This window comes from Glycine max, chromosome 13, assembly GCF_000004515.6.
Source record: "Glycine max cultivar Williams 82 chromosome 13, Glycine_max_v4.0, whole genome shotgun sequence".
NCBI lineage: Eukaryota > Viridiplantae > Streptophyta > Magnoliopsida > Fabales > Fabaceae > Glycine > Glycine max.
The window spans coordinates 14356968-14368853 of record NC_038249.2 but is presented as its reverse complement, the minus strand read 5'-3'; the positions used below and the strand labels follow the sequence as shown (position 1 = coordinate 14368853).

At 41.2% G+C, this 11886-nt stretch overlaps 1 pseudogene; it reads right to left on the bottom strand.

The window, feature by feature from the left end:
- Positions 1 to 8117: 8117 nt before the first annotated feature.
- Positions 8118 to 10436, bottom strand: LOC100794654 (arogenate dehydrogenase 1, chloroplastic-like; annotated as a pseudogene).
- Between the last annotated feature and the right edge of the window lie 1450 nt (positions 10437 to 11886).

The window sequence follows — 11886 nt, the reverse complement described above, 5'->3', positions numbered from 1 at the left end:
CACTCCCGGGCCCTTGGGAAATCACCTTGTCCTCAAGGTGATAGTCCTGACGCAAGGTGGACCAGTCTTCCCAGGAGGTCTCATCGGGAGAAAGGCCGTGCCATTGGACGAGGACCTCCCAGGTGGCATCCGAAGTTTGCCTAGAAGCCAAAATAGCCGCGGGCTGAATCAGAGGCTGGTCATTGCAAAATTGAGGGGGTAAAGGGGGTATGTCGGGTTGAGTAGGGTCACCATGAAACTGCTTAAGCTGGGAACAATGGAAAACGGGGTGGATCTTGGCCCCGGGAGGCAATTGCAACCTGTAAGCAACTTTACCAATAGCTTCCGTAACCTGAAAGGGCCCGTAAAAACGCTTGGCTAATTTGCCGGTGATGTGAGGATGGTTCCTGACCGAGACCTGACGTGATGGACGAAGCCGGAGCAGGACCCACTGGCCTGGTGAGAAAGTGACGTCGCGACGGTGAGCATCCGCCTTTCGCTTCATAGCTTCCTGAGCTTTAATCAATTTCTTACGAATCAGCTGAAAAGTGGCTTCGCAATCACTGCATAAGGTGTCAATGGCATCATTAGCGGAAGCACCGGCAAGATAATCTGGGAAATTAAAGGGCTTCCTGCCGAAAGTGAGTTCATAAGGAGTGGTCCCAGTAGCGGAGGTCCATGAGGTGTTATGGGACCATTCAGCCCATAGCAGAAGCTTGCCCCAAGTCCGAGGTCGCCGATGTACAAAAGAACGCAAGTACTGTTCGATAACGCGGTTGAGAACCTCAGTTTGGCCATCACTCTGGGGGTGATAGGCCGAACTCATGCGGAGATGGGTGCCACTTCGCCGGAAAAGCTCCTGCCAGAACTTGCTCAAGAACAGGGGGTCGCGGTCGGAGACCAAGCTTCGAGGCACGCCGTGGATTTTAACAACCATATCGAGGAACAAGGTGGCCACCATAAAAGTTGTATGTGCAGTGGGAAGCATCCCTAGATGAACGCCTTTGGAAAACCGGTCAACAACAACCAAGATAACCGTGTGACCCTTATATTCCGGCAGTCCAAGGATAAAATCCAAGGAGAGGTCTTCCCAAGGCCGGTGCGGTACTGGAAGAGGACAGAGGAGGCCTGTCGAGCGCCTAGCTTCGTATTTGGTCGTTTGGCAATCAAGGCAATTGGACACGAAAGCAGTGACGTCAGCACGGAGGCCAGTCCAATAGAAGTTCTCGGAAATTCTAGCAAGGGTCTTTGCAATGCCAGAGTGGCCCCCTATGGGAGTAGCATGATACTCATGGAGGAGTGTGGAGATGATCGGAATATCCCGAGGTAGCCAAATGCGGTGACGATAGAGGATGAGGTTGTTGACAACTGAGAAACCGGGATGAGTAGCGGGGTGGTTGATGACCTCGAGACGGCGGCGATTGAACTCGGGGTGTTGTTGGAGCTGAGTGTGAAGCTCATCCATAAAGGACAGATTGGGAACAGAGAGCAACATCACCAGGGAAGAATCATGTTCAGGAACGCGGGAAAGAGCATCTGCCGCTTGATTTGCGGCGCCAGAACGATAATGAATCTCATAATCGTATCCCATCAACCTCGCAAGGTACATGTGCTGTTCCGGAGTCTGCACGACCTGGGTCAGAAGCTCCTTTAAGCTTCGATGGTCCGTGATGATGACAAAACGGTGGCCCAACAAATACTGTCGCCACCGTTTAACGGCCGCCGTAATGGCAAATAACTCCCGGACGTACGTCGATGATCGGAGTAGTTTGGGGCTAAAAGGCTTGCTAAAATAGGCAATTGGGTGGCCCTTTTGTGATAGGACAGCACCAGGGCCCACTCCCGACGCGTCCGTCTCAATCATGAAGGGGCTGTGGAAATCAGGAAGGGCCAATACAGGGGCCGACGACAGAGCAAGCTTCAACCGTTCAAAAGCAGCCTGAGCTTCATCAGACCAGTGAAAAGGGTCGAGCGTGGTGGTTTTGACGAGGGGCGCAGCAATGGTGGCGTAGCCTTTGATAAAACGCCGATAGAAGCCGGCGAGTCCAAGGAAGCTGCGCAGAGCCTTGGCGGTGCGAGGTCGTGGCCATTGACGCACGGCAGCGACTTTCTCTGCTAAGGGTTCAACGCCCTTAGTCGACACCAGATGCCCCAAATATTCAACCTGCTGTTGCGCAAAGAAGCACTTAGAAAGCTTTAAAGCGAACTGATGGGTTAATAATACCTGGAAGGCAGTTTCCAGATGGAGAAGGTGTTCATCCATGGAGGCACTGTAAATTAATATGTCGTCGAAGAAGACGATGATGAAGCGCCTCAAATAAGGTTGAAATATGGAATTCATGGTGGCTTGAAATGATGAGGGGGCATTACACAACCTGAATGGCATGACCTTGAACTCGTAATGGCCATGGTGGGTTCGAAAAGCGGTCTTCGGAATGTCATCAGGATTCATGCGAATCTGATGATAGCCTTGGAGTAAGTCCAGCTTAGAGAAATAGGAAGCACCGCCCAACTCATCCAACAATTCGTCGATGGTGGGAATTGGAAATCTATCACGCACCGTTAGAGCATTCAAGGCCCGGTAGTCGACACAAAACCGCCAGGAGCCGTCGTGTTTCTTGACTAGGAGGACGGGGGAAGAAAATGGACTCGTACTGGGCTGTATCAAGCCTTTCTGCAACATTGCATCAACCTGTTGCTCTATTTCATGCTTCTGGTAGTGAGGGTACCGATAGGGTCGCACGTTGACCGGAGAGGCCTGGGGAAGCAGGTGTATATGGTGATCGGTGGCGCGTGAAGGAGGTAAGGTGGAGGGAGGGTCAAACAGGGCCTTGTAACGAAGCAGCAATTGTTGAATTGGGGCTGGGAATGCATGTGTTGCTGGGGAAGACAGATTCGGAAATAAGGTAATGTGATAGAATCGGGCTTCACCCTGGGTTCTACTAAGCCGGCGGAGCTGGGTCGGAGTGAGGGCATTTAACTTAGCATCGAGGTCACCCTGAAGTTTGATGACACGACCCTCCGACAAGAATTGCATTGAGAGCGTGTTGTAATCAGTGAGGACGGGTCCCAATGACTTCAACCATTGGACCCCCAGCACGACATTAGCACCCGATATCGGAAGAACATACAGGTCAACTGTGAATCGGATATTCTGAATAGAGATAGGGACAGCCTCACACATGGAGCTGCAGTCCAATTGCTGTCCGTTGCCGACCATGACGCGTAGAGGGGCTGTGGAGGTGGGTTGCAGACCGAGCTTGGCCACCAACTGGTGTTGGATGAAGTTGTGAGTGCTCCCGCTATCAACCAGGAGCACGATGTCAATGTGAGCAACAGTAGCCACAAAACGCAGCGTTTCGGGGGCTAAGTGGCCAGCCATAGAGTTTAAACTGAGTTGGGCCGGGTATGGATCTTGGGTATCGGGTGGGTCCGGTTCGGGTTCCAGAGTTGGGTCAGGGGAGGTTAAAAGGGATGGGTCACTTGGTTCGTCTCCATCTGTGATGAAGAGAAATACCCTAGAGGCACAACGGTGACCTCTGTGGTATTTCTCATCACAGCTAAAGCAAAGGCCGCGCTCGCGGCGGCTTGCAATCTCCTCGGAAGTCAAACGCTTGAAGGGTGGAGAAGGGTTGGTAGGTCGAGGCGGTGGTGATGGGAGAAGAGGGGACAGAGATGGAGGTCGGGACAGGGACGGAGAGGAAAGGGAGGGGGGTCGCGGCCGAATTGGAGGTGCTGGGTGACGAAGATCGCTGAGTTTTTCTTCTTGTAAACGCGCGAGGCCGGCAGCTTGGGAAAGCGTGAGGGGCTGGTGCGCCTGGACTTCCCGGCGAATCTCCGGCAGCAGTCCTGAGATGAAACAGCTGAGGAGGAAGGCCGGAGGTATCCCCACCACTCGATTGGCCAAATCCTCGAACTCGGAGAGGTACGCAGTGACTGAACCTTTTTGCATGAGCTTGCAGAGGGCCCCTGTTGGGTCCTCGTATTGTGAAGGGGCAAAACGAGCCTGTAATGCTTGGAGAAAGGTAGGCCAGGAAGTGAATTGACCATTGCTGGTCATCCACTGAAACCAGGCCAATGCCCTCCCCTCCATATAAAACGAAGCGATCGTCAACCGGTCATATTCAGGTGTACCGTGGTACTCAAAAAATTGGTTGATCTTAAAGATCCAACCAAGGGCATCTGTACCATCAAACCTCGGGACGTCTAATTTGATTCGATGTTGTGGTGCAGGAGCAGGGAACAAACGTGGAAATGACGAAGGGATGGAGGCCGGAGGGGAAACGAGAGGGGTTATATGGGAGATGAAATCATCAATCTTTGTGGAAAGGGAAAGCTGTTGGGTGGTCAAGCGAATGAGGAGCTCCTCAATTTTATCCGCGGAAGGGGAATTGGCCATAGGAGGAGCAACGAGAGCACCAAATTGATACAAGCTGGAAGAAAAGAACTCCTGGTTTCGAGGACCAGTGGCCTCCGAGAAGGAATTGAGATAAGGAAAAGATCTATTTCATTCATACTTTGTATATCCAGATTACATTTATTTATACTATTCCTGCTAACAGAATTGATACTCTTTGGAATGTTCAGGATAAAAGTTTGTTATATTATCTGGCACGTGCATGAATGATTCTAATAGAAACGCTATGGGCTTATCATACTCCTCAGATATAATCTCTAAGGTATGTTGGCTTGGATACTTTCCTTTTGGGCCTTTGTTCTGTGAGCTGTGTTGATTGTTGTACCCCCTCATGTTCCTTACTCACTTCTGCTATGTGTTGTTCTATACTGTTGCTCATCTCTGTTATCTGCTCCCTCGTATCAAAGTATGTAAAAAAAATAATAATTAATGTATCTAAAAGTTAGAAAAAAATTTATAAAAAAGAAAAATATTTTTTTAAAAGAATCTTATAATTAAGAACGAAGATGGTATATATTAAGCATTATTATCCTTGTAAAAAGATTATGGGTGATCTATCACAGTTAATTAGGAGCTATATTAACATCAAAGAGTTTTTTTTTATTTTAATTTCAGATTCGTAAAATGTTGCTGGTTTGGTCGAATAAAGGTGCCACCCATTCTGGTCACAAAAGTATTGTCCATGTCATGAATATGATAGTATTGTGCCACTGTTTGGCAAGGAAGGTTATAAAAAAAAACTGAGAATTATATACTTTACTGTTAAGTATTTATCTATAAATGTGATTATTGGGAATCTAAATAGTTACATTATTTGGATTTTATGACCAATTTTTCTTAGTCTCGACTAAGAAATTGTATATTTTCAGCTATGTATTTATCTTTATCTTAACAAGTTTAAATATATCATGCGTTTAATTAAATATATCTGGCTCTGGCTTAGGAGCTCACAAGCAATTTTTATCTGGGGAATTCATTGTGCCTCCTTCTGCAATTTTGGATTTTTTTTCCTAAGAAAAAAAAAGATTTATTAAGATGCAAACATTGCTAAAAAAGACAGAAGACACAATAAAAAAGGTCTCAGAACCTCCCTCGACCAAATACAATTTTTAAACCCCTGTCCTTATACAGTTAAAGAAGTTTAACCCTTATATTAAAAGGAACCCAACACGGATAAACAATTTTAGAACCCCCTTCACGGTATTGACCAAAAGCGCAACCTTAATCAGCACCGCTCTGCAGATGATAATTCCTTATGACAAGCCAACTTCCAAAGTCCGTTCAAGGCTTTTAGAGTATTATAAGGACAGACCAAATATAATCTAGCTAGTATTATATAAAATAAAGAATCATATAAGATTTAATTAAAATATATATTTGTTATAATCGTACTAGTTATTATAATTACTATAATTATTTATTTTATAAATTAAAAAATGAAGAAAATAGTGACATTTTGGTAAAAAAAAAAAAAAGTAATATTGTGTTGGCATATTACATTTGTGCTTAATGTGATAAAAACCTTTTGTTAATAATATGATTGATTTTTTTAGCTAAACTTAACCTTAAGAGTTTTATTGATCTGATAGGGTTATTTTTCTAAAGATATGGCATGATAATATTTTATATGATCTCAAAACTTAAAATATATCACTAAATAAATTATAAAAAAAAAACACTTAAAAAGAGAGATCGAGAGCATATGGGATACAAGTGATTAGCAAAATAATAATAATCATAATAATAATAATAATAATAACATTGGATGCAATTCATTACCACAAAAAAAAAAGCACGGGATACAAAGTTTTCAATCCAAACATTTAAAACATACCACACCAACACCGTAAAATAAAGCATTAAAAGGAATTCTAACATAGACAACAAAAGCATATATCATCCTATCTTAAACAGCTCTAACCTCCCTAATAAGTAAACCACACAAGGGTAACATCCTGAGATGGATTGTCATCTGATCGTGGGTCAACATTTATAGTAACCAAATGATCTTCATAATTGTAGTTAAACTCAACCATTTTCCCAAGAAGCAAGCAAAAATCTGGTTTAAAGGAGGAATATACAGTAAATTTTCCATTACCCTTGAGTTTCGCGTTTACAAAACACTCTTTCAACTTGGGCAGCTCACGATCAACCTCCTCAAAATCAACTCCATCAATTGATGAGCAGGGATACAGGAGGTCAATAAAACCAAACACCGCAACTTCTCGATGTCCAAATTGCATGACGGGTGCGACAACTTGCACCTCATGTTAAAAGGGACGATTAAGTCATAGCCGAACATTGTTGCCCACGAACATTGGTTCCACTTCCCTCTGCCTCCATGAACAAACTCTGTGAATCTCACGTCATGCTTCGTGAGAGACCCACCCAGTTTGAAGAAGCCGAGCTCCACGCAACACCTTGACAGTGAAACATTCCCATCACCCCACCATATTCGTTCCCCCTCCAAATCTTCAACAGGTTAACATCTTTTGGCGACGGGCTACGAGGGCTGAGCTTTTGAGATATAGTCGTCAACAATCACGAACTCCGGTGGCGGCATGTTGCCTGTGGCGAGGTGATGAAGGTAACGAACTCTTTCATCTTGTAAAGACTCTTCCATGAAGCAGAAGGCGTCGCGCACTAACTTAAATGGGTCGCAGCCAGCACCCAGAAGATTACAATTTTTTATCGGTTTATGTTTACTTCCACCACATTGAACTAAGTTATGGGTAATTTACAGCACACATTTGATGTCAATTTAATGTTTTTTTACTTGACAAAAATTACTATACACTCCACCTTAGACTTGTTTTGCATAATATATACTTATATTAATATTTTATAATTTTAAATATACAAACATTATTATAATTTAATATATAATAAAAATATATTTAAATAAATTAAAATTAAAAAAAAAAATTAGATACTCAATATATAGAACTAAGATAAAATATGTGACTTAACAAAAGTCAGTGTAACTCTTAAAAATATTTTAGTTCAATAATAGCTTTAAAAAATCATTTTAGGATGATGATTTAAATTTATAGGTGTAAATTAAATTCCAATAAATTTTAAAAATAATTTGTCTGTATTTAAAAATAATATTATATCAAAATAAAAATTATTTATCGTAAGGGAAAAAAAATAAACCAATAAAAACATGATTCAATTATAGTCCAACAAAATCATAATTTGGTTATTTATTTTTTTATCTATTTTTTCACCACACCAGCAAAACTCAAACCTATACAATGATCAAACAAAAAGCTTCTGAGACCAAATTCATGGTTGATTGAAACAACCTAATCAAACCTATAAGCACACCTATATCAAACCATGACATAACAGCCTAATCATGTTCAAACCTATGAGTCCCCTTCAACAATACAATGAAATTCTCTATTTTTTAGTTTCGGGAAAAAATTACAAGGGATCAAGAATTTACTCATGTTCAAACCACAAATAATACATTCTTTGGAGTCTGGACACTCATAGTAATACATTGCATCAATCAAGGTTATAAAAAGTCACAAACTCACAAAAAATGTAATGACTTTTTTGCAGGGAATCAAATAAATAAAAACTTTCAAGTCTATATTTATTGTCATTAACAATGGGAGCTATGTAAGGGACAAAAAAATATGAACATGTGAACTCCATTCTTAATCAGGGGCCTTCAACATTATCAATTAGAGGCAAATCTGGAAAATCAATTTCATTTAGTGTCCACAATATAAGAAAAAGATGATTATGTACTATCTTCATATCTCTCAGGCAACATATAGACCTCTTTGGCTAATCATGGGATTCTTCTTCAAGTATTAATACTTGCTTTAAGTTATCAAGCGCATGATCCAAAAGTTGATTCTGCAATGACTCAAAAGCTAGATGAAATTCTTCTAGTTGTTGCCTGGAGTTTTCATTAAACAAGAACAAACCATTGTAGAGATCAAAACTGTCTCTAACAGTATTATCCATCAAATTCAACAAAGACTCAAAGCCTATTGTGTCAATTTTCGTTGGCTCCAAAAAATCTAGCTTTTCTAACATTCTTCCTACAGTGTGAGTGATAAATTGCGATCCAACTGCTTGCCGATCATGTTCAGCACATGACATTTCAACAAGTTGACACCCTTCACTAGAAAAAATGTTGAGAAACAGATCACATCGTGATGTTCTTGCTTCATCTGTTCCTATTCTAACCTTATCAAAAACAAAAAGAAAACCACTCCATCCATCTTTTGCACTTTGTGGCCCAAACATGGGATGAGTACAGAGCACATCAAAATCAAGTGGCAAATGTTGAAGAAACAAGTTTCTATGAAATTCCTTGACAGAAAGTACATCAACAAACAAGGTACTTCTCTCCAATTTCTGCCAAGGGAATGATTTAAGAACACCCTCTGTGGAAAGGATTGATGTGCAAAGTAAAATTACTTCGGGATGTTGTGCACATAGATCATCAGCATTACGAAAATAAGTAACACCCAATTCCTTAGCTACAGTAGAGTAGTCTGACCTAGAGTATGCCAACACTTGATGACCTTGACGCACAATAGTTTTTGCGAGAAACTGACCAAAGTTGCCGAAACCAACTATTGCAATCTTCAACTTCAAGTTGTTATAAGAATAATCACTTGAAAGGCTCGACTTGTATTCGCTGACATCACTGAATGTATGTAATGAGATTCAACATAGAATTAAGTATAAATCAGAGTTAATGAGAGAGAAAAAATAGAAAACAAAAATAAGAGGGGTTTTGATTCTCGTGCACTCATTTGTAATTGTATTGGACATTCGCAGTTGCCTTGTAATTAAGCAACCTCTTTAGCCTTTTAGCCTAGTTGAGGCTAGTTTCATCACAGTTGAAAACTAATTAAGCCAATTCAGATAAAAAAAAAAATCAACAGAAATCACAACAAAAGACCAAATTCATGTCCCTACAATGTACTAATTAAACAACATTAAGATGGATAGTAAAATAAATAAATAAGTACCTATGAAATGATGCAGTATCTTGTAAATTTTGCACCTTTGCGGTTACGGGATTCTCAAACAAGTGTTCTCTGACAACAACATGCACACCTTTCAAGAGTTGTTTCCTCAACTCCTGGAAAGCAAAACACAACCTTCCCAACATGTCCGGGGAATTCTTATTAAGAATAAACAAACCATAATAGAGATCAAAACTGTCCTTAGCAGTGTTTTCCTTTAAATTCAACAGAGACTCATACCCCTTAGTATAAATACGAGTCTTCTCCAAGTCCAACATCCCCAAAACCCTACCGATAGTGTGTGTTATGAACTGCGTCTTTGCCGAAAGCTTATCATGATCTTCACAACTCATCTCCACCATTTCGCATCTTTCTCTCTTGAACACGTCCAGGAACTTGTTGCACCGCTCCTCGTTCCGAATTCGAACCTTGTCGAACATAAAGCGACGGCCACTCCAGCCGCAGCTGGCGCTATCGGGGCCGAACATGGGGTGCGAACAGAGAATGTCGAGATTGGAGGGAAGCACGTCGAGCAAGAGCTTTTTGGGAAACTCCTTGACAGAAAGGACGTCGACGAACAATGTGCCAGGCTCCAAACGCTGCAGAGGAAGAGTGAGGAGCACGTGCCTGGCGGAAAGGATGGAGCAACAGAGCAAAATGACTTCGGGGCGTTCGTCGCAGAGGTCGTGGGGGTTTTCGAAGAATGTTACGCCGAGTTCGAGTGCGACGTGAGTGTAGTCGGAGCGGGAATGGGCCAAGACGGTGTGGCCCTGTCGAACCAAGGTTCGGGCCAGGAACTGCCCAAATTTGCCGAAGCCTATGATGCCAATCTTTAGCTTCTGGTTCTGGACGTGGTGCAACTGTTGAGCCGGCACTTCGGATTCACGGTAGATGGCACGTAGTATACCGAGGGATCTACATGAAGAAGAGGCACCATTTGAAAGGGAGCAGAATAAGGAAACATTAACATGGTGGAGTCTCGGACAATGCAACAACGTAGGATACACAGCCGGCGGCCGAAAACTTGAAACACTCAGCATGGTACCCACCCTACCTTTCATAGATACTGATCTAGGTTTCAAACGATGCAGGTAGGTGCACTTTTTTATAAAGAAAATTATCGTTTACATTATTATTATAATCTATTATCTTTTATTCTATCATTGATTTTATAGATAGATTTATTTCTATTTAAAATATTTTTTTATCAAAAAAATTCAACTGAAAATTTGGATCTATTTTTATTTAGAACAAGTGAATGAATATTATATATTTATGTTAAATTAATCGTCAATTTATTTCAGATTTTATATTATCAACCAGATTTTATTCATTTATATTTTTTAGAATCCTAATTTTTAATTATTTGTACCAAACTAAGAATCATGATTCACAAAATCCGTAATTTCTAGTAAATTTCTTATCAAACACCTCCTAATACAAATTGGTAAAAAAATAATTCTTACTAAATATTGCTTCAGATTATAATAACCAAAATTTTTTTATTATGAAATTATTTTAATAATTTATTTATATTTTTAATTTTGAGATGTAACACCATAACAATTTGTCAATATTTATTTAAAATGACTTTTTGAATAGATAATAATCCTACTTAGGTGTACTTTGGATGATACTTAGATTAAATTCTTTTTTGTATAAAAAAAATTATTAATTTCTCTTTATTAAAAAAAATCACATTGGTTGATTTTCTAGTATCATGTATATCAATTTTATAATTACTACCATTAATCACTCAGAGTGTGTTTGGATAAGGAAATTTAAAATTCTAAAGAATTTTAAATTCTGAAAATTTCAAATGCTTCAATTTAAATTCTTTCATTTTTAAAATTTTGTGTTTGGTCCCTTGATATTCAGGAACATGCATTGATATTTCCAACTTTTATCCAAAATCTTTCATATGTTACTGTAGAATATAGCAGAGAACAAACAAAATCACTAACTTCCTCCTTCAATTTCGGAAACTACTTGGCGGCAGCAGATTTACAAAACTCACTTGGCAGCAGTTATAACTATATACCATGAAACGCAAATAGCAAAGGGACCACAAGAGTGACAGTTCCATCAAAGAGTAAGCAACACTCACCAACAAGCCACAGTCGCAGAGGCTGAGCAAGACTAGTCCAGTGGTGGCCAGAACCGGCAACGGCGGCATCTCCAACGTTTGGTGGCATCGAGGATGGCAAATCGGAGCGCAATAAGCGTATCAAAATACCAATGTCGTCGCTTTGCTGACCGGAGGCAACAGCCTTGGCCATTGTGACCACCCTGAGAGGCTCCCTTCGCTTAACAAGTCCACCACGCTCTCATCATCGTCCCTCGGCCTCAACTCAACCATGACCGTGTCCTGCGGCATCGACAACGCCACCATCAGCTTCTTTTTCTTCTTCTTTTCCGATGTAGTCACCAGAAACCACCGTCGGCAGCTGAACAAGTGCGGAGGTTTTCGGGAGAAGCTGTTGCAAGAGA